The sequence below is a fragment of the Lissotriton helveticus genome, chromosome 1_1 (assembly GCF_964261635.1).
Source record: "Lissotriton helveticus chromosome 1_1, aLisHel1.1, whole genome shotgun sequence".
NCBI lineage: Eukaryota > Metazoa > Chordata > Amphibia > Caudata > Salamandridae > Lissotriton > Lissotriton helveticus.
Window position 1 is genome coordinate 1,614,240,265 of NC_136057.1, and position 22,460 is coordinate 1,614,262,724.

General features: G+C 47.7%; 1 long non-coding RNA gene across 9 annotated transcripts in view; it reads right to left on the reverse strand.

Annotated features, from left to right (window-relative positions):
* LOC144829232 (uncharacterized) overlaps positions 1 to 22,460 on the reverse strand; it is an 814,902-nt gene that overhangs the window by 519,682 nt on the left and 272,760 nt on the right. For all 9 annotated transcript variants that reach the window (XR_013610616.1, XR_013610612.1, XR_013610614.1 and 6 more), the window contains exon 2: positions 6,730 to 6,776. This is a non-coding gene — a long non-coding RNA (uncharacterized LOC144829232). The remainder of the gene's footprint in view (positions 1 to 6,729; positions 6,777 to 22,460) is intronic.

The window sequence follows — 22,460 nt, forward strand, 5'->3', positions numbered from 1 at the left end:
TGAAAGTAGTTGCAGTACCGAGTGAATGGTGTGTCGTTGACGGTCCCGTCGACGAGGTGGCAGTGGAAACAAACGTAGATGGCAATGGAGCCGTCGACGGAGATAATATCTTCTCCTTTGTCTTCGTTGACGTAGCTTTGCGTGCCGTCGACGGAATCGTCGACGAAGAGGAAGTTTTCGACATGGATATCGCCGTCGACGAGACAGCCGTTGACAAAGGTGGAATCATCGACATATACAGCACCATCGACGAGGATGTCGCCGTCGATGAACTGGTAGCCTTCGACGAAGTTTTCGCCGTCGACGAGGTTTTCGCCGTCGACGAGGTCTTGGCCGTTGACGAGGTCTTAGCCGTCAACGAGGACTTGGCCGTCGACGAGGTCGAAGATGTGGCTGTCGACGAAGATGTGGCCGTCGACGATGGACGCTTCTTAGTCACAGGCGTCGACGAGGCAGGTTTAACGGCCGTCGACGATATCTTGAGAATAGAGGAAATAGGCCTCACCTCTGGGAGCGTCGACGACAAGGTAGACGTAGTCGTTGTCTTCGTAGACATAGAACATGTTGTTGTCAACGTTGGTACAGCGTCGACGGATCTCGTAGTCGTCGACGGACGCGTCGTCGGTCCCGTCGATGAGCTGCCGCCCGTTTTAGATGACGAGGGCACAGTTTGGGATTGCGATGCCAGAGAACCAGGTCCCGTAGGCGTGGAGGTTAGCAAATCCCGTGGGGAGACAGATTTTGAAGCGTCAACGAGCTTCTTTCTTTTCAGGAAAGGAGAAGGCATCTCAGTCTCTGACCCAGGCTGGAGAGAGGCTTTAGAATGGAAAGAAGACACGCTTTCCATGTCCGAAACTGGATCTTCGGAAGTCTTCAACTTCTGTAGCCACAGAAGGAGACGGGCCTCTCTATCCTTCAAAGTCTTTGAGGAGAAGGTCCTGCAAAACTTGCAGTTCTTTACTTCATGGTCCGGATAAAGACAGTAAATACACTTACTGTGAGGATCTTCATGAAAAAGGCGAAGTTTTCCACAGGATGAACAAGGTCTAAATAGAGATTTTTTAGTTGTAGACATCTTGACAGTAGAAATGAGCAAATAAGTTGAAGAAACTGAGCAGAGCTCAGGGAGACTCCCTTCACACGACGTGCGGTAGAAAATCTGAGGGCTTGAGCTTCTGAGGAGAAGGTTCTAGAGGGTACTGTTGCCTGATTGGCTGGAATGTGGACTATTATAATGACTATGATATGTTACTAAAGTGAATTCTCCCTTTAGGGCTTCTATGGGCCTTTTCAGTTCTATGGTACTTTTAACTTTACGTTATATATTTTATATGTACTACATTTCTTATGTATATGAATAATTATATAATTTTTTAATATATATATATATATATATTAATTTTACTACTATTGTATGTACCGTGGGACTTCCACTTCGATGACGGGGAATATTCAAGCATGTGAATCTATGAAATACACCCCTAATACTGGACAAAACTTGTGATCGGTTGCTCCTGATCTTCTTGAGCACTCTGAGCAAAAATGGTATGAGCAGAATGGCATATAGAAGGCCTGAGCTCAACTCACGACGAAAAGCGTCACTGAGCGAGTGCTGCCTTGGAAGCCCTAACACGCAAATCAGCTGACATTGCGCGTTCTCCCTGGAAGCGAACAGATCTAATCATGGCTCTCCCCACAGGTGAAAGAGACCTTGTGCCACCTCCGGATGGAGAGGCGATTTGTGGTCCGCAAGGCACCTTCGGCTGAGCTTGTCTGCCCTGGAGTTCAGAGAACTGGTCAGGTGTTGAACCACCAGGGAAATGCCCTGACGTTCCAGCCAAGTTCAGAGGTGCAGGGCCTCCTGACAGGGGGTCCACGGCCCCACTCTGCCCTATTTGTTGCAGTATCACATGGCGGTAGTGTTGTGAACACTTAAACAACCCTTCCTTTTAGTAACGGCAAAAAGGCTTTCAGTGCCAGTTGGATCGCCTGAAGCTCCAGCAGGTTGTAATGGAGCTTGGCTTCTGCCAGAGACCAGAGTCCACTGATCTCCACCTCCCCAAGATGGCCACCCCAGCCCAAAAGGGACGTGTTCATCACTACTGTGAGATCTGGGTGGAGATGGGAGAGGGGTTTGCCCTTGAACCATTCGCGGTCCGTCTGCAGATCTTTCGCAGTGCCCTCTGAAATCTGAACTAGGTCGGTGAGGTTTCCTTGATGCTGTGCTCATTTGAAACTTCAGGCCCCCCTGCAGAGCCCGTATTTGCCACCGTGCATGGGTCCCTAGCAGGATGCAGGAGGCCATGAGGCGCAACAGCCTCAGAGTCAGTCTCACCGATATCAAGGATAGAGGCTGTATCATGGCCTGAATATCCTGGACTCGCCGTTAAAGAGGATAGGCCCGAAACTGCACGGTGTCCTAAACCGCCTCAATGAAAGGAAGCGACTGAGAGAGAGTCAGGTGCGGCTCCAGCACGTTGATAGTGAACGCCAGCGAATGCAAGAGGTTCACTGTCGTCTAGAGGTGGGAGACAACTGCCTGGGATGAGCCTGCCTTCAACAACCAGTCGTCGAGATAGTGGAAGACTGGAATCTCAGATCTCCGCAGATGAGCTGCGACCACCGCCATCACCTTCGTGAACACTCAAGGGGCACTAGTGAGGCCAAAGGGGAGCACTGTGAACTGAAAGTGCTCGTTGCCCACTGTGAACCGCAGGTAGAAAGGATGGGCAGGTAGGATGGGAAAATGAAAGTAGGCATCCTGCAAGTCCAGCGGTACCATCCAGTCGCCTGGGTCCAGGGCAGACAGGACCTGAGCACGGTTGAGCATCTTGAATTTCTCCTTTTTGAGGAAGAAATGGAGGGTTCTGAGGTCTAGGATAGGACGAAGGCCTCCATCCTTTTTGGATCCAAGAAGTAGCGGGAATAGCAACCGCTGCCTACTTCGGGCCGGGGAACCCTCTCTATGGCTCCCTTGGCCATGAGAGCATTGACTTCCTCGCAGAGCACAACAAGGTGATCCTACGTCAGCTGATTGTATGCTGTGGCATTGAGGAAGGAGTAGTCTTGAAGGGGAGGGAGTAACCCCTCCAGACTATTTGCAGCACCCACCTGTCCGATGTGATGTTTTGCCAGCGGTGTAAGTGATGGCGTATTCTGCCACAAAGTGGCCGAGGGTGGTCCTGGGGGATCGGACTAGGAGGGTTTTGCTGTGGAGGAGGGGATGGTGGCTTGGCCTGACTTCTACTTCTCTGACCCACGAGGTCGGGGTGAGCCATGTCTGCGGCCCTGCAGAAGTTGCTGAACTTGTGGGCCCTCTGGCCGGAATAGGGTTAGCGTGGCTGGTAGCCCCATCCATAGCAATGAAAGGTGCGAAAGCAACGTGACAACATCACATTTCTACAGGGACCCAGAGGAGGCCTGAGCGCACCGCCCTCTCCTACAGACGTGCATGGCCCACTAGTGCCACAGCAGTGCAGTCACCAACCCTGGACACAAGCAGCACCGGCTCCCAGCAGCGAGGGCTTATACCGTCCCTACCCCAGCCCGGCGCCGTCTCCCTCCTCAGACAGGATGCCCTCGGGATTGAGGCATCCTGGACCATTCCGGTGAGCACCTCAGACCCCTCCCTCCCTCTCCCAGCCCCTGGGTTCTTACCAGCAAGGAAGCAGCGGGTTTGCACCGAAGAAGCAGCACCCTTGGCACAATCGGCGGAAGTGATGGCATATTCTGCCACCAACTGGCCGAGAGTGGTCTTGTGGGATCAGACAAGGATGGTTTTGTGGTGGAGGAGGGGATGATGGCTTGGCCCGACTTTTGGTTCCCTGACCCAGGAGGTAGGGGTGGGCCACATCCGCACCCTGCAGAAGTTGCTGAACTTGCCGGGCCCTTCTTGCATTAATACAGTTGGCACGGCTGGTAGCCCCATCCATAGCCACGAAAAGAGTGAACATTGGTTGAAGCCCCGAAGGCAGCAGTGAGACCTAAAGACTTAGCTGTGGCCTACGAGTCCTTGAAGCGCTCAAGGGCAGCATTCACCTTGTCTCCAAAGAGACGGCAGCCATCAAAAGGCAGGTCCATGAGGTTGGCTTGGACATCCCACGAAAAAACAGATGTTCTCAGCCGGGCGTGATGACGCACTCCACCTGTTGTGGAAATCGCTCTATCTAGCAAGTCCATCGTGTCCAAGCCACATTTGATGGCGAACTTAGCTACGTCTCTCCCATCTGATATAGCTAGGGAGAGTAGAGCCTGGTCATCCTCCGAGACTCTGGGTAGCACCTGCGCTACCATATCCGATAGAGAATGGGAGTAACGGCCTAAGAGGCATGTGATGTTCACCGACAGCAGCGATAGGCTGGTGGAATAGAACATTTTCTTCCCAAGGTTTTCCAGCCTCTTGGATTCGCTGTCCGGGGGTGCAGAAGGGAATGCACCTTAGGACGTGGAAGCTTGGACAACCAAGCTTTCGTGAGTGGGGTGGTTGGTGAGGAAAAGTGGGTCCCCCGGTGCGGGCTATGGCGGCTGCCAATCGTCCTTTTCACAGGAGCCCTGTGCTGGGTTTGGACCATGTCCCCAGAAGGACGTCTGTCAAGGCCTCATTGAAAGGCAGTAGGAGTTCCAAGCTCAAGACCCCAGGCAGCAGGACCTCTGTCAAGACATTTGTCTTGACTGCCACCATAGGAAGCTGCAGGTCAAAAACATCCACAGCCCTACGCACCACCATGGCAAAAGTCACTCCCTCCTCCGTAGCCAGGGTAGGTGGAGATAACATGCCAGAGTCTGGGGAGGTGTCCGGACCACTGGCGTCACCCAATTCCTCATACCAGTCCAGGTCTTGCTGTTGCGGGATCTCTAAGGGGTCCTTTTCCCCTTCCCAATCCTCTTCCTCCATCCCTAACCCTGCAGAATAAGGCAGGGAGAACGGCATTGAGCCGTACAGCTCCGTCGGCACTGGTCTCGGCATCAGGGGACGCCCAACGGCTCTGTGTCGTTGGGAATGAGGATGGGGGAGGCGCCGCCAGTGGGCATCAGCGAGGACCTCTGCAATGGACATTGCGTCGTAGAAGGTCGCTGTGGTGGACCGGAGCCGCCGGCACGGGAACCATGGAGGCCCTCTATCCTCTAAGCCTGCGGGACCCAAAGGCGCGCTGGCTGGGTCAGGCCGCCGAAATATGGCAAACATGGCGTCATTCTTTGAGTTGGACGGGGTGGCTCCCGGCCCCAGAAAGGGAGGGCAACGCAGAGCAGACCCAGGAAACACCTCCGCGGAGCGGGGCCTCGAGCATCGAGGTTCCTCTGGCGTGTCACTAGACAGGCGGTGCAAAGTGCTTTCTGTGGTGCCTCTTACCTGATTTCAACGACTTTAACCAAGAGGACTTCGTATTACCGGATCGGTGCTCGGACCTTCTTCTCGACCGAAACCTGGACCGCGATCGAGACTGGCAAGGCGACCTCTGTGTTGCCGGACGCCGGGCCAGATAGAGGCTTTAGGGACCGCTCCCTCAAATATTTCAGTGCCATGCCCTGGCAGTTGGAGCAAAACTTGGAGTCATGGTCGCACCCCAGACACCACAGACAAAGCAAATGGGGGTCCGGAACCAACATGGCGCGGTGACAGGCGCCACACTGCTTGAACCCCGAAGTCGTCTTACTCAACATCCCTAAACACACCAACGGAGTAGATAAAAAGTTGAAAAAAGTCTGTTAAAAATGACAGGGGGTAACTCTCTTCAACAGATCAGCACTGGCTGGCGCGGAAAGAAAAGAACTGACATCAGCGCGCCGGAGTGGCAGTTTTATTGACGGCGTGGATGTAACAACGATGACAAACATGACGCTGACGACGTCACAAATAGTCGACCGAAGCCATCTACCGGCGAGCAGGGATACTGCTACGGAAAATCTTCTGGATCTAGCCTGATGCCTGGAAGTTCAAAGGTAAGGAATCTGCGGCTAGATGTCTCAATACAGATACAGTTGTTCAGTGAGGACAGAATTCTTCCCAGCACTAGAGGAGGAAACAGGGTCTAAATAAAACATTAATTTATAATCCAAAATACCAGAAGAGCTAAACACTGATGAATAGCTAGCTGTATACCTATATTGACACTGTTTGGCACTGCTTTACTTTGTTCTGTCATGTAGGATTTTTTCTTTGCAAGGACTACTACATTTGCTAGAAACACAGCATGAATTAGAGATATTATATGCCCACTGTGGCTTAATTAAGGAGAATTACTGACACCTTGAGTTAAATATTGAATAGAAGAGCATGGGTAGGAGAACCCAATATTATCATATTTACATACCGTGCAATTTTGCAAAGAATTATTTGGGACGGTTTAATTAGAATTAGTATCATTATTATCACCATTATGATTTGCTCAACAAACTTGGGTAAAAATTGCCTACAATATGAATAGATGTCATATTTTTATTAAAAAAAGGATAACTGATACGTTGTACTACATATATATCTTCTATGTCAACAATATTTTTTCTATTTCTATCTCCTGTGTATCATTGAACCGATAGTCCCTTTTCACTGTCTGACTGGAAGAGCACTTTAAAAAAGAAAATGAACTATGACATAGACAGAATGAACATTGTTTTTGTTTTACTAAAGCAGGATTTATTAACTCTTAAAGTTACTTAGGCAAATAGACCACGTACTATTCAGAACTAAAGTGATAAACAGAAAGATTAAAAGTCTCTTTTAATACTTACCTGAAGATTAAGCTTCTTGCTGAGTTTTTTCCGTTTTCCAGAACTTCCTGCACATAAAAGAAAAGGTTATTAGTTCAGCTTAACATTATAAAGCTATAATTAGAGGCATGGAAATATAGAATCTTACTAAACAGTGGTTATTTTCTACAGGAAAAAGCAACGCACAAATACCATAGAGAGGCATATTAAAAATCAACTACTATTACAGAAGAGAGGTAATAGCCAAGCCTTCTAGAGGTATGTAATTTAAATGAGTAGAAAATATACAGTCTAGTTAAGCCTTGCTAGAATGTAGTAATGAATGTAATTTTTGTTACAGTGTCCTGGTACCTGAGAAACACATCAAAACAAAAGTAACAGCGAATAGAAGACACCAAATAACAGAAGACGAGGCCATCTCTTCTCAGTCCCAATTCCCCTTTCCCCTCTGTAGGTTCTTTCATTCTCCCATAAAAACACTTTGGGAGCATGGGGAGAAACTCAGGGAGGCATTGGGATCTAGCATCATTCTGCTCTTGTGAAGATCCTGGGAAACTTCAAGTAAGACTCTTGACTGAGTGAAGTGCCCACAACCTTTTACTCACCTGAACAAAATGGCCGACGGGTTTGATCTAAATAATTTGGGTAGGGTCTTAGAAGCTATTCAGAAGGAATTGTTAGCTGTCAGGGTGGAAAGCTAAGCTACACACAATGAACCACTAGAATTGAGGCAAGGCAATAACGAACTAGTGGCGTACTTAGCCCAATTTAACAACCTCATAGTAAAGACTAACTCGCCAGAAAATAAAAGAGCAGCATTGTTTTACAGAGGTTTAAATGATGAACTCAAAGACGCCCTTTCCCAAATACCAAACAGACCAACTGAAGTTTCCGCCCTTCTCGATTTGGCCTTAGAATTGGATTACAGGCAGATGGAGAGAAGAGGCGAAAAAAGAAGGGATTTTCGTTCGAGTGTGCCAATACTTTGCAATCTGCAGCTCCGCATTTGATCCTTCTGGTCATATTGAAGTTTAGAACATTCGTCCAATCAGACATTCCGGTTATGATTGACTCGGGAGCGACCGGAAATTTTTGTGACTTGAAGTTCGCTTCCAAGATTGGGTTGCAGGCCATATGAAAGGAAAGAAGTGAAGCTGTGAGAGCAGTGGACGGGACAAATCTCTCTTCCGGGCCCTAAAGTGAGCCACACAGAAAAGGTGGAACTCATCCTTCCAGACGGACACCGTGAGTTCTTGCAGTTTAATCTCATCGACGCACCGCAATTTGAGCTAATCCTCGGTCTTCTCTGACTAACGGAGCATAATCCTCAAATTGATTGGGAGAAGCGATAGTGTATCTGCCAGTCTATGTGACAGCGGAGTCTCAGTGGGCATCATTCATACCAAAGAAATTCCAAAGATAGAACAAGATTATAAGGATGGGCTTAGTGAGGTGGATGCTAAAAAGCTCCCCCCACATCGACCCTATGATTGCAAAATTGAGCTGGAACCAGGGGCAAACCTTCCATGCAGCAGAATCTATGGGCCATATGTATCAAGGAACCAATTTGCGATTCTGTAATAGCGATTTTTAAGAAATCGCTATTTCAGAATCGCAAAATGGTATGTATCAAGAAAAACGCAATTTTTTAGCGATTTCTTGATATTCCTTAATTGCGAATTCGCAAATTGCGAATTCGCAATTAAGGAATACTTTCCCATTCATTTCTATGGGCCAGGAGGCCCATAGGAAGGAATGGGAATTTTATCTCAATTTGCGATTTGCAATTTGCTAATCGCAAATTGAGAATAATTTCAAGGGTGCAGGGGTGTCCAAAGGACACTCTGTTGCACCCCTGAAATAAGCATGGGTGCACATGTGGTGCACATACATGCCCTAAGGGCATGTATGTGCGTCACATGGCATTTTGAAAAATGCTGAAATGTGCATTTTTCAAGGAAATCGCAACTTGGTAATTTGCGATTCCTTAAGGGCATTTTGGATTTTTTTTTTGCTTAATACATTGCATTTAAGGAATCGCAAAATTTGCGATTCCTTAAATGCAATCGCAAAATAAGGAATGGCAAATTTTGCGATTCCTTAAATGCAATCGCAAAATAAGGAATGGCAAATTTTGCGATTCCTTATTTTGCACCCAAATTCTTTCATACATGCCATTTTGCAAAAATGAGGTTGCAAACACCGAAACTCTGCGAATTTCGGCGTTTGCGAACCCATTTGGCCTTGATGCATATGGCCCTAAGTCCTATCAGAGAAGGAGGATAAATTCTTGAAGGAGTATATCTAGGCTTATTTGAAGAACGGGTTTATCAGGCCTTCGCAATTCCCAGTCTCCTCGCTGTTATTTTTTGTACCCAAGAAGGAAGAGGGCGATCTAAGAACCTGTATAGATTACCGCACTTTGAACAGGATGATGGTTAAGAACAGATATCCTTTGCTTCTAATTTCTGCGCTTCTGGTTCATGTACAGTGAGCTCAGATCTATACAAAACTGGATCTTCGAGGAGCATATCACCTTGTCCAGATCAGAGAGGGCGACGAATGGGCCACGATCAGGTCCACGTTTGGTCTTTATGAGTACTAGGTGATGCCCTAAGGACTTTGTAATGCGCCAGCAGCTTTTCAGTTCTTCAATATCAACGTTTTGAGTCAATATATTGACAAGGGTGCCATCGTCTATATTGTTGACATTCTTATTTACTCTGCGCGAAGGAGAGCATCAAGAACATGTCAAAGGAATTTTGGAGAAGTTGCGCGAAGACAGTCTTTATGTCAAGTTTGAAAAATGTGCATTCCACGTAAATTCAGTGGATTTCCTTGAATTTGTTGTCTCCTGAAGGAATCACCATGGATACACGCAAGATAAAGGCTGTATTGGATTGGCCATACCTAACTTCAGTTAAAGAGATACAACGATTTATTGGGTTCGCCAATTTTTACAGGCGGTGCATCGAGGGCAACTCTCTAAAGGTGATTCCAATTACTCGTTTACTACGAAAAGGTGTTCCTGTTTCCTGGTCAACTGAGGCTGAAATCGCTTTTCAGCCCTTAAAAGAAAGTTTAACCATGGCCCCCCTACTCCACCATGCTGATTCTTTGGAGCCCTTTTATTTGGAGATGGATGCGTCAGACCAAGCAATCAGGGGAGTTTTGTCCCAGAGGCATAAGAAGACCGGTCAATTACATCCAGTTGCCTATCACTCCAGGAGCTCCTCCCAGCGGAAATCAATTACACCATCACGGAAAAGGAGCTATTAGCTATCAAAGATGCCTTCAAGGAGTGGAGGCATTACTTAATGGGGCCAGGCACACAGTAACAGTATATACTATCCACAAGAATCTGCAATTCCTAAAATCAGCAAGAACCCTGACACAGCATCAGCTCAGATGGTCTTACAATTTTGTGATCACCTATCGGCCTGGAAATAAGAACGGTAAAGCGGATGCCTTGTCCAGGATGGATACGAAAGGACAAAGGGCGGAGTTAGAAGACCAGAAGAGCATTCCAGAATGAAAGATAGTAGGTACCATCACTCATGAATCTCTGGAAGGAAAAGTAAGAGAGTCACCATCTTCAGAAGACCTTCAACAACGGGTTTTGTCTGACCCGTCTCATGAAGTTCACAAAGATCTATCTTATAATGGAGGGGCCCTGTTCATACATACGGTGGGACTTCAAGAGTAAATTTTGCATGACTGTCATGATCACCCGACGGCTGGTCATAAAGGAATTAATAAGACGAAGAGTTGATAAAGAGACAATTTTGGTGTCCCAATATGATGAAGGATATCAAGCAATATGTTTTGGGTTGTGAAATCTGTACACGGGGAAAACCAACACGGCAGTCACCACAGGGATTACTACAGCCGATGCCTATGCCTCCTTATCCCTGGCACACTGTGACCATGGTTCTGATTGTGGACCTGCCCTCCAGTCGGGGCTACAATACGAATCTGGTTGTTGTGGACGCCTTTACCAAGATGGCTCAATGTGTTTCCCTGCAAGACATTCCTAGTGCTAAGGAATTAGCTACACAATTCAGTTAACATGTAGTGAGGTTACACAGAATTCCCAAGGCCCTCATTTTTGACCGTGGCACTCAATTCCTGTCCCATTTCTTAAAGGCTTTTACCAAGGGGTTAAACATAGAAACTAGATTCTCCACTAGTTATCACCCAGAGACAGACGGACAGACTGAAAGGGCAAATCAAGAGCTTGAGCAGTATCTAAGGCTGTTTTTGTTAGATCAAGAAGGGGACTGGACACACAATAATTGACAGAATAGCTCTACAGGTCATTCTCCAATCTATTTCAACTATGGTCGACACCCAAATTTGATTATCAGCACTAATGAGGTGTTAGTCGCAGCAGCTAAGGATTTGGTCAAACATTTAGGAGAACCTCATCAGGCAGCTAGAGAGAAGTTAGAAAAATCAAAAGAAATATACAAATGTTATGCCAGCAAAAAGAGAAGATTAGGGGATGATTATTCTGTAGGGTGTAATGTGTGGTTTAGCACAAAAAAATTAAATTAAAGGGAAATCGAAAATTCCAACCCCGTTTCATAGGTCCCTTTGAAGTAGAAAAGAAGTTAAACCCAGTGACCTATAGGTTAAAACTGCCTCCTCAAGTGAGAATCATGTCTCCCTACTGAAGAGATCCTCACCAAATCTTAGGCCTAGAAGACATCCCAAGCCTATTCAAACTGAAAATGGAGAAGAGTTTGAGATAAAACGAATCCTAGATGCTAAGTGGAAATACAGAAAGTTATACTATTTTGTCGACTGGAAAGGTTATGGTCCAGAGAAAAGGTCTTGGGAACCATCTTACGATATGAATGCCCCGAGGTTAGTGAAAACCTTTCATGAACAAAATCCTCTCAAGGCGGATCCTGGGGAACCCCCCTTGTGGAGGGGTACTGTCAGGAATCAAAATCTAAGACAGAAGCAATGTCAATTTGTAGGGGCAACCACTGGTTACAGCAGGCGAAGGTTGATTAAAAATCTAAGTTTCCATCTGAACCTAAATAACCAATCCTGGACTGAATTGGTCAGAAGAAATACTTTAAAGATGGCTGAAAGCGCTATAGTTGGCGCTTCAGCTTATTCACATTATTCACACACACAACATCATCTACCCACCTGGCCTCTCAAAACAATCGGCCAAACGGTTCAAACACAACTTCATCAAATCACACCCTGAAACACTCGTCGCCGATCCCTACTTCTCACCGCGCAACAGACACTCAACCAGCGACATCATCTTCCACACCAAACGGAGAGCACAGTGGAGGAAACTTCTCCTAGCCACTTTTCCTATTTCCTCCACTAGAAAATCGGCTCACGGTCTAGCTATTTATATTGCCCCTTCCCAACTCTTTCAAGCTACAGCAACAATCACTATCTATAACAACGGTACCATCCTCATATAAGCCTCTGACCGTAGTTTAAACCTCCTAGATAACATCTTCTCTATCATCAAAAAACAAGTGGACAAACCGCAAACTGCTCCACTACCCACCTACACTCACCCCAGCACTATTAGAGTTGATATAGCACTAGCCCCCCCTCCTCTCCCGTCCATCTCAGGCTTCTCACTCTTCAGAATCTGACTCTTCAGACTCTTTTGCTTACCTCATCCCAGTTACCCGGTCATCCACCCCCACCTACAAAACTAGCAGCACCACACCAAACCAGCTCACGCCTCCCCCTCCCATCATGGCTGAGACCACTCTGGCCCCTCACATTTCTACGGCTACCTCTCTGACCTCAGCTCCCCACCCCTACTCCCTCTCCATCCCTCGCCTCCCAACCCAGCCACTCCTCACAACATGGCTGAGACCACTCTGGCACCTCACACTTCCACGGTTACCTCTCTGACCTCAGCTCCACCACCCCTACTCCCCCTCCATCCCCCAACTCTTCATCTCGCTTTCCAACCCAGCCACTCCTCACAACAGCACAACAATGATCGGCTCCATACAGCTCAACCCATCCCCATTAGCAACGGAACCCACTACGGGAACCACCTCATGTCACCCTCCTTCCCCTACTCGCAATATCACACCTCTCGTGGACTTGACACATGCCAAACAGTCCACCACAGCTCTGTCCCCCGCACGCCACGGTCCATCCCTCGACCTCACAGACACCAGTCCACCCCCTTAGCAACCTATACCTCTCCCCACACCACCCACTCCTGACCACCAACTTGGCAAATCCTCCATCCAACCACCTACATCACTATCCCTACCACACACACACACACACAGCTGCACAGTCGAACACACGCACCCTGGCACCAACACACTCACCCAACCAGCTGACTCCCCAAACATACACACCTAGCGCATCTCCCCCCCCACCATAACACCAGCAGACACTAGACTCAATGGGATCATGTCCACACTCCTTCTAATCAAAGAAGACCTCAAAGTGTTTAAAATCATGCTATCGAATCATCCTTGGCTCCCAAGATCCAACAATACTAACAAGTCCCCCACACGCCCCCACTGCAACATGAAACACATTGCTCCCATGTGGATAACGGTACCCTCCCATAACCGACACTCCCGCCCGTCGCGTACCAACAACCACCTCTCCGAGTCCGATCTCCTCTCTCTCCTGCTCTCCTACGAACCCCCCCTACTATCCCCGATCCTCCCACTCACATGCTCATCCCCACTATCCTCTCAACCCCTCACAGGCCCTTAGCTCACCACAACAGAGCAATCACCATCAATAATCTCTGTAAAGTCCCACTTATCCAGGAACACACCCCCTCCCCTGCCACCCCGTCTTAAATGCACGATCCTGAATTGCAGATCGGCATCGAAACACGTGACTGACATAGCCGACCTAATTATCTCGACTAACCTTGACCTCATCATTCTCACTGAAACATGGCTTACAGATTCTTCCTCGCCCCTCATCGACATTTTGGTTCCCCCTAACTATGACATCATCAGACTAGACATGCTGGGAGGCAAGACTGGAGGTGGCATTGTGTGCATACACCGGAGCGACATCACAATAAACAGAACCCTACCCTCGCTACTCCCTGCCTGTGAATACATCAGCCTCGACATCAGCAGTACTGGTAAACCTGTCTGCTCGCTCCGCATCATCTATCACCCACCTGGCGACAACCTCCTATTCACAGAACACCTCATGGACCTGATCACATCACTCACTGGTCGACGAAAGACACACATTTTCCTGGGTGACTTTAACCTCCACTGGAACGACCCTAACGACACAGTGGTCAACAGCCTCAAAAACTTCCTCAACGCCTTAGACCTCAATCAACTATGCAACAGCCCGACACACAATAAAGGCGCAATTTTGGACTTAATAATCTCTAAGAATGATTCCATCCATCTTGAATCGATCCTCCCGTGTGATTGGTCTGACCATCACATCATCACCTTCTGCATCAACGAAACAATCAAGCTCTCCTCTGCCCAAGATACAAAACCTAAGGTATGGAAAAGGGATTGGAAAAAGCTCAACCCAAATATGTTACCCGCCTCTAGCAAGAATTCACTACTACCCCCTGCTGGAACTTCCAATGTTACTTACCTCACCAACTATTACCTAACCTCCATGACATCTATAATTAACGAATTTGCGCCCCTGCAACTAAAGAGAGTCTCCACGAAATATTCTAAACCCTGGTTCAATGGTCTCCTTAACGAGGAAAGACGTTCTCTCAGAACTGCCGAACGCAACTGAAGATCAGTACCATTCGCCAAGCTACTCCTGACTCTTAAAAGAAAGAGAAATGCCTATTTTCGTAAGGTCAAACGCACTAAAGCAGACTTCTTTAGCCAACAACTTGACCAGGCAAAAAATCGACCCGAACAATTGTTTGAATTAATCAAAACACAATCTAAGGACCAACCTCAACGGCCACAAGATCTAACTCATCCACAACCATCATGTGATGACTTCTCTAACCACTTTAACCTAAAGACGGAGAACATCAAAAAAGATCTCCTCAAGGACCTAATCTCCCACTCTTGCCCCCTCACCAAATCCTCCCCCCTACCACTTCTCAACAAATCCCAAAAAAATGTACCTTGAAAAACGACACAACATGGTCATACTTTTACACCTGTTCGGAAGAAGCTATAGGCAAATTTCTCAGTGTCCTGAAGACTTCCAATCACCTCACTGACCCTCTCCCCGCAAATGCGGTCAAAGATCTTGCACCGTTGCTACTATCCATATGGACCAAGATCATCAACAGTTCACTTCGACAAGGCTGCATCCCGGACGCCCTAAAGGTAGGGTGGTGTCTCCTATCCTTAAGAAACCCACAGCTGACCCCAGGGACCTAAACAACTAACCCCCTATCACCAATATTACCACTCTGGCCAAACTTCTGGAAAAATGTGTTCATCACCAACTGACAAAACATATCGATCACTTCAACCCCCTAAATAAACACCAATTCGGCTTCCGTGCAAATCACAGCACGGAATCAGCCATGACACACATCATTGATGATGCACTTCAACTACTTGATCATAACGAAGCATGCCTCCTCATCCTATTAGAAAACGTGGTCCGAGTTATGGATCAATTTGCAAAAAACTTTATTAGGTATTACTTCATACCAATATGCACCACATATTTGTTAAATGCAATTAAATTAAGTTAGAGATGCAAAATTTCAAGTCGGTTTGCATTGGTTCTTAGCAAAAGTTTACTCATATAGATTTCATCAAAGAATTTAACATCAGCGTTCATCATTGATTCAATGTAATTGTACAGTCATTACATTAAAGGTGCTCTCAGTGTGAGAAGGAGGGGAAGTGAAGAGGTTGTGAGGGACTGGGTAAAGGTGGTGTGACATTAATAACATCACAATAAAATCAAAAACGCCTTTACAAACAAGTTAATATTAATGTTCCCAAATCACATCACACATAGGTAAGATATATTCTTTTCTTTAAATCCTATGGTGTGTTAGGTTGGCGTAGTCTACGTTTCGACCCCCATAGACGCTGAAGGGTTAATGTAGCCTCATGTTGGGGTCTTCGTCAGGACAAAGTTGGAAAGCACGAAAAAGACGGTCAGTGACTGCGCCGTCGATAAGTGGGCCTGAGCGTGCTCCTTCCAATTTTGGGCAGTACTCCTCTGGAGTCAGCGTAGAAATACTTGTCCAAATAAAGGTTTTCGTATGGTCGACGTGCTGGTCTGACACCGTTCGCATCAGTGGCCTCAGCCGCCACTCCTTCTGCTACCACCGGTCCTCTGGGCCATCCACTCCGTGGGTGACTCCCCAAGGACATTGTCCTTGACCCACGGTGAAATACTGCGCTTGTGCTGACTCTGCCGTCCAGTCCAGGAGGAGCCGCAAAACTTAGTGGAGGCACAGAGCGCCATAAAATTCGTGGGAGGCGTCCTACAGCGCGAGACACGCACTGGGCGAAGACCAGGCCAAGAGGGCCGTCTTACCCTGTCATAGACCGGAGGAGACTGGGTCCCCTCTCTTGGCCCTGTGATCCGGGACATATTCAGGGTCGATTACACGCCCTCCATCTTTCATTGAACTGCAACCTTTTGCCTTTGGGCCAGTCTACCTATAACCACTGGAAGGACGTCTTCTTAAAGACCCGTAAGTGCAACCTTTTTATAATACTGACAGGTTTGTGATCATTTGATAACTGTAGTAGTAGCCTTGCACCTCTCTGGATTTTCCTCCCACACTGCTGTATGGTCGTAGGTGATAAACTCTAGATAAATCCAAGAGCTGCGGTGTCCACGAAATCTGCACTATGGGGAAGCGCATCACTAGCGTAAACCACCAAGCGCCGCCCCAGCCCTTACCCACAGCCCGGCCCCAGACCTCCATCAATAGGATGCTCCAGAGGGTCATAGGGGTAGTGGCTAGAGAGATAGAACTAACAGAACGGCGGCTGTCACTGTCCCCTGACTTCTGGTAGCGCCTCGACAAATCCACCCTCTCCCGCAACCATTAGTGATCTGGAAAGAACCCCAGCACCCTCCATGCAAGTCCCAGATATTGAATTAGGAACTATATCCAAAGTACCTATATGGAAGGGTGGAGAGAACAAGGGCACTGTTAAGAACACAAAAACCAAACAGTCTACTAGGGCGGGGGTAAAGCAAAAGAAATCCAATGATGGAACACCTGTCAACAACGGAGCCACGATCCACCCGGACATCGACCAAAGCTCGCAAATGGACTCGTGCCTCACATCATGGGTGGCCTCCCTGATGGAGGCTTTGCAAGGGCAGATCAGAATCATTGTGAAAGATGAGTTTGCCCCTGCTCGACTTGCCAAACTGGTCCATCTATGTGCCAACAATGACGAGAAATTCCTTGTAACCCATGCACCTGATAGAGAGAGTGGAACTGTTCCAGCGGCCCTTCCATCCTGGATAATGCCAAGTCCTCGGACAAGTCCATATCCCCTTGTGAGGAGACCCCGGCTATTTAGACTAAGGCAACTACTAGTCCAAACTCTGTTCCTAAGCAAGAGGAGCGGGTACCTTCAACCATGGGTCCTATGATTAACCTTGTGACCAAATCCGGGCCTCAGGATCAGAGGGGGTGGGGTATAGGTAGAGTTGCCAATAATTATTCTCCCCCCAGCCTCAACCCTTTATGTTGTGGTACTTGCAGGAGTCCCTGAAGCTAAAGAGGAGCAGATGGAAACCAGGTTTAAGCTTAAAAATAAGTGCTTGTATCGGCTAGACAGATACAGCCAATGTGCCTACTCACGTGCAAACGATATTCTAATGACCAGCAGCGTCAGTTGGGTGGGAAACAGGCCTAAAGATCAACGTGGGGTCTGTGTCATAACCAACTTTAAAAATCCACAATCCGTTCAACATCTCTTGCAACTGAACAATCACACCTTGGATCTTGGTACCACAATTAGGCTACTCCCTCTCACCCATTTCTACATTCCACGCCCGATGATCCTCACTCGGGCAGGCAATAGACATCAGCAGGGTGACTGGCACCAGAAACAGCCATTAACTGGACAAGGGCACCAATATCTGAGACTCCATCTATTTAATCTGCCCGTGGCAAACAGATATGGGGTCCTAGAAGATATCAATTGACCTGCATCAAAATCTAACTCCGACAGGCAAAATACCTGCTCAGGGTCCTTTGGGGGGGGGATTGTGCCTGGGTTCGTACTCCGACCCGGCCGTTTCACAGGGTCCAGGGAAGGAATCAGAGTCGGTACAAATGAGGAAGGCCCCTATGGATACGGCCACAGATGTTAGAACTGCAGAGTCTAGGTCCACAAGACAGCGTCCCAGTGGCAATCCTGTGAACTTGAAGTCTAGCTTGCTCAATCCCCCTACACTGCTCTTAAGTTTACAAGCAACAAGACCCAAACCTATTACACAGCCTTCAGAAATAGCCCCTTTTTTCACAAAATCCCAGGACCAAACCCACTCACCAGGTGTGTTAGAGACCCCAGGTGCAACAGCTATGAGGGCAAGATCTGTAGCTTTTGCTGGTACAACCAGTATGTGCTGGAGTGTACTGCTTGAGCCAGAAGATCTGCTGGAGCAGGAAATCCTGAGTGGCAGCGTAGTTAGCCGTAATGCATTGAAAAAACTTAGGGTTTTATCCTGGAATGTAGCTGGCCTCAAGAGAAAACTGAACTGCCCCGACTGGGGGGAGTTTGTGGATTCATTTGATATCTGCATGTTCCAGGAAACCTGGGCTACTGAGGAGACACTGCTTGTGGGGTTTGCATCTTTTAATAACCTACTATATCACGGGGCGGGTCAGACCTTCTGGTGGGTTATGTTCCTGGTTAGACTCTCATCAAGGTTGCACGGCTACCCCAGTGGAGTCCCCATCTGATGACATCTTGTGCACTATGTTAACTTTTCCACCTAGTCTCAAATTAGCCTTAGTTAATGTTTAATCCAGGCCTGTAAGGATCGGCCAAGAATCTTCGATTCTAAACAAACTAGACGGTTTCATCTCTAGCTTCTCCAATAATGTCCTAGTAGTTCTGGGGTTGAATTCAAATGCCAATTTGAACCCATGAAAGATCTTAATGGCTCACCACCCTCAGAGGAGGATAAGCTCCGGTGCATCCCTGAGTCCAACATCTCTCCAATCAGTGTCTGGACACCGCTGACTCTCCAGATCAACTCAATTACCTTAAAACACTCTATGAGAGCCTGCAATGGCCGCACCTGCTCGGACTCACCTGGAAAGCACACATTCAACGGGCTGGGACATTCTTCCATCTTAGATTACATCCTGGTCGAAACCAGGATGTGGGACAGGGTCGTTGACTTCGCTGTCCTGCCGCGACATGGCAGCAACCATAATGCCCTAACTCTTGAGATGCTATTGCCAACCACTGGGGGAAATTGTAACCTACCATCAACAATTGACAATAGACTAATACTCACCAACGATAGGCGGAAGGTAAGGTGGGTGCGAATCGCACAATCACCAAATAAAATGACCCTCCTATTTGAATCCATCACATCCATTCTTGAGAAACTGGCTGAGTTTGTAATGAAAGATGGCACAGTGGTATCTACAGCAGATGTTGCCAAGATAAGACCGAGTTGGTGTTGACGGGTGGTTGCTCCAGTCCCTGGTCTTCACTTTTTTGGCCCCCTTCCCTTGGTCTCCCTCCGGTTCCCTCTACCTCTGTCAAGACCCTAGGTATTAAACTTAACTCTCACCTTACCCTTCACTCCCAGGTTAGTTCTGTGGTTTCTTCTTCCTTTCTTTCTCTCTGCACCATCCGCAAGGTCTCTCGATTTTTCACCTTCGAGGCCTTGAAGCTGATCGTCCTTGCGATGGTCATCTCCCGCCTGGATTATGGCAACGCCCTATATGCAGGTATACCTGCATATAGTCTCAGGTGGTTGCAGATGATTCAAAACCAGGCGGCTCGGTTGGTCTTTAACCTTCCCAAATCCTCACATGTCACTCCCCTCCTGAAAACTTTACATTGGCTCCCGGTCCGGGAACGTGTCCAATTCAAGCTTGCGACTATCACCTACCAGGCTCGACTGAGCACGGCCCCTGCTTTCATTTCCTCTGAGTTTATCCCTTACCTTCCAGCCAGGGAGCTCCGATCTTCTTCCCAATTTCTGTTGACAGTCCCCCGGTTTCGCCGGAAAAAGTGGGGGGGTTCAAAATTTGCGACCCTTGCCCCAGCTCTCTGGAATTCATTACCCTTAGAGCTCAGATCCCTAACTCCATATTCCCAGTTTCGAAAGAAACTTAAAACCTATCTTTTCAGCAAAATCTTTATTTAGTCTCCGGTCACCTGTCCTCTTCCCTTTGTCCCTTGTGGAGATCTGCCAGTTACAGCGCCATGAAACCGCTGGTGAAAGAGCGCTATATAAAACTTTTTAAACTCAAACTCAAACTCAAGATCCATGAGACCTTGACTGCTAAACTGGTGGATACGTTTTGGCCAGTGGGCACCCAAGGGGGAGGTACAAGGTAAAGCGGACATGGTTCACCCGTGGTTGTTGAGAGTCTAAGAAGGCCCTAATCAAGGCTATAAAATCCAAGAGTAGCACCCAAATTAAAACAGCGAGAGCCTCCTACAGAGCCACTATTGCACAGGCAACAAAAAACTTGTGATATGGACAAATGGGCATCCTTGAAACTGGCCCCAGCGGGCAAAGACATGAAAACCTTTTGAAATATTGTATCCACAGGGAGCAGTAACGGAAAGGCGGCTCTGGAGCCGAATATAGCGGCTGACAGCTAGAAAGAGTATTTCCAGGCCCTCTATGCTCCTTTGGAGACTGAAGCCAACAGTCAGATCCCTGCTGCCCAGTTATCATTGAGTTTCCATGTAGAGACCCCGGGGTGAGTGCCTGCATTGTTCAACACTCCGTCCATAATCCCCTTTGGTTTTGCTTTGTTCGCCCTAATTGACAGGGTATGCCCAGACGTGGGACCCTTGCTCACTTTGCCACTGGATTCAAGCTAGCCTGGCTGATGACGGCTGATTAGCCAGAAACCGGTCCCAGGATGCTTGTTTCTGGTCCAGGGAGGACATGGCTTGGCAGTTCGGGCTGGACTGTTCCCATGAGGCACAGGGTCAGACTGATTTCCATATGGCCATTTCTGAACTGGGGTGGCGGAGTGAGCTAAAGAATGATGATGGATTAAACCCAGATCAGTTGACTGGGGGTGAGTGCTTGCATTGTTCAACACTCCGTCCATCATCCCCATTGGTTTTTGGTTAGTTCGCCCTAAGTTGGCAGGGTATGCCCAGACGTGAGTGACTTGCTCACTTTGCCACTAGATTCAAGTTAGCCTGGCTGATGACAGCTGTTTAGCCAGAAACCGGTCCCAGGATGCTTGTTCCCGGTCCAGGGAAGACATGGCTTGGCAGTTTGGGCTGGACAGTTCTCATGAAGCACAGGGTTAGACTGATTTGAATACGGCCATGTCTGAACTGGGGTGACAGAGTGAGCTAAAGAATGATGATGGATTAAACCCAGATCAGTTGACTGGGGGTGAGTGCTTGCATTGTTCAACACTCCGTCCATCATCCCCTTTCATTTTCCTGAGTTAAACTTGGCAGAAGTCACTAGAGCTGTAAGCAGAATAGCCCCTGACAAAGCTCCAGGCTTAGATAAGATACCAGGGGATCTTTTCCGTGCTGAGCCCAGGATCTGGGGTCCCTACTTGTGGGTGCTTTTCAATGCCATCTTACAAGGGATGGCACTCACCACTACTTGGGCTGGAGCTGAGATTCTCCCAGTATATAAAAAAGGGTCCCCTCTATTACACATCAACTACAAACCAATCAGTCTGACTGATGTTTTGCAGAAAGTTTTTGCCAGGATCATACCTGTTCGCCTGCAGACTTGGTTGGAGGAACATAAGGTCATGAACCCTCTTCAAGCCGGCTTCAGGGAAAAAATATCTACCATCGACCAAATTTGTAGGCTGCTACTCCTTTATTGGAAAGCAGTGAATCTAGAAACTGGCAGTATATATTTGGTCTGTGGACCTTAAAAGTGCCTTTGATCTGGTACCCAGAAAAGCATTGTGGTTGGTATTGAACGATCTTGAAATCCCTCACTACCGTTGAACATGGTTAGAAGACTGCACGATGGCAACTGCCCAAATCAGATATGGGAAGCACAGGGAACTTACGCCGCCCATTTCAATCAACAGGAGAGTAAGACAGGGATGTGTGCTCACCCCCACACTGTTCTGCATTTACATCAATGCTCTGGTAGGTGTGCTATGTGGACTGAAGGACATAGATGCCCCCAAGCTGGGTCAAAAGCTAATTCCAGCTATGATGTTCGCAGATGACACTCTTCTGCTTTCTAAATCTTCGATGGGCATCCAGAGAATCCTAGATGGGTTATGTGAGTTCTGTAGTCTCAGGTGGTTGGAGATCAACACACAAAAGACAAAATACATGGTCTTCAACCCTGTTAGCACAACCCGCCCCAACCCGCATATGAATGGAGTCCAACTGGAGCAGATATCTGTTTTTGATTATTTAGGTCTCACCCTAACAGAAAAAATTAAGTGGGGGCCCTAAATGGATAAGTCAAGTCTCAAGTTGGCTCAGACCACTGGCGAGCTGGCCAAGCTCTACAGAAATTCTTTTCACAAGCCTGTAGGCCCAGTCATAGAGCTCTACATGACCCAACTTAGCAGTGCGACCATGTATGGGGCCAAACTTTGGGGGCACCTCCTCCTCAAAACCATTATT